This window comes from Mirounga leonina, unplaced genomic scaffold (assembly GCF_011800145.1).
Source record: "Mirounga leonina isolate KUSES-001 unplaced genomic scaffold, KU_Mleo_1.0 Mir_153, whole genome shotgun sequence".
NCBI lineage: Eukaryota > Metazoa > Chordata > Mammalia > Carnivora > Phocidae > Mirounga > Mirounga leonina.
In genome coordinates, this window is record NW_023270387.1 from 26,128,902 (window position 1) to 26,130,322 (window position 1,421).

At 37.5% G+C, this 1,421-nt stretch overlaps 1 non-coding gene across 1 annotated transcript; it reads left to right on the forward strand.

Moving 5' to 3' along the window:
* The first annotated feature begins 211 nt into the window (after positions 1-211).
* LOC118013541 lies at positions 212-337 on the forward strand. The gene has a single exon (XR_004680041.1). It is a non-coding gene; the product is annotated as a U6atac minor spliceosomal RNA (small nuclear RNA).
* Positions 338-1,421: the final 1,084 nt, after the last annotated feature.

Below are 1,421 nucleotides of genomic sequence, written 5' to 3' on the forward strand. Positions count from 1 at the left end.
AAAAAAATAAAGTAAGGAAGAAGAAACTTATTTCAGAATTCCTATTAGGATTGGATTCAACTGGAAATGACAGAAACTACACAATAAAAGTGGCTTAAATATGATAGAAGTTTTTCTGTGTAACCACAGAAATACTCCACTTTGTTCCTGGCTGCTGTAATGTTTTATTCTCATGGAAGAAGAGGAGTATGAATGTTAGGAGGCAATTAGCATGTTGTATGACAGGAGGGAATGTTAGCTCTCCCCTAGACAAGGGTGGAAGAAGCCCTTGGGCCATACAACACAGATGTGGTTAAGGTATCACCACATACTTTGTGGCATCTAACCATGGGTTTTCAACATTTCTAGTCATTAGGGAAATGCAAATGAAAATCACAATTAGATATGACTTTATACCTATTAGGATGGCTATTGTTAAAAACTTAAAAAGGAAAATAACAAATGTTGACGAAGATATGGAGAAGTTGAATTGGAACCCTCCTGTGCATTGCTGGTGGGCAAGTAAAGTGGTTCAACCATTGTGAGAAAGAGTTTGGTGGTTCCCCCCAAAATTATGAATGGAATTATCATATGATCCAGTAATTCCACTTCTAGGTATATACCAAAAAACCCCAAAATTTGAAAGCAGGGACTCAGATATTTGTACAGCCATGTTCACAGCAGCATTATTCACAATAGGCAAAAGGTGGACACAACCCAAGTGTCCATCAGTGGATGAATGGATGAAAGAAATATGGTACATACGTACAATCAAGTATTATCCAGCCTTAATGTAATTAATGAATGAAATTCTGACACGTGCTACAACACGGATGAACCTTGAAAACATGATGCTGAGTGAAAGAAGTCAGACATGAAAGGAGAAATATTGTATGATTCCACTTATATGAGGTACCTAGAATAGGCAAATTCATAGAGACAGAAAATAGAAGTTTCCAGCAGCTGAGGGGAGGAAGAAATGGGGAGTTATTATTTAATGGGTAAAGTTTCTTTTTGGGATAATGAAAAAGTTTGGGAGATGGATGCTGATGCTGGTTGCACAACAGTGTGGATGTACTTAATGCCAGTGAATTGCACATTTAAAATTGTTAAAATGGTAAATTTTGTGTTGTATAGAACTTACAGGATAGAACTTATAGAACTTTATCAGAATAAAGAAAAATGGAAAAAGAAAGAATCAGCTGTCCTTGCACAGTTTGCATTCAGGTAAACCTTTCACCTTGGTTGCGGGAAGTTGAAGGAGTCTGCATTCAATGGCTTTGATTTTCTCTGAGTGTAATTTGGGGAAGATGTGTGTTTGCACACATGTGTGTACATGTTCACACATGTGTCCATAAACCTGTAGGCTGTGTTTTCCAGAAAGCGGAAAAAGACTAAAACAGTGACTTGTGTAATGGGCAAAAGGGCTGACTCGGGATTCC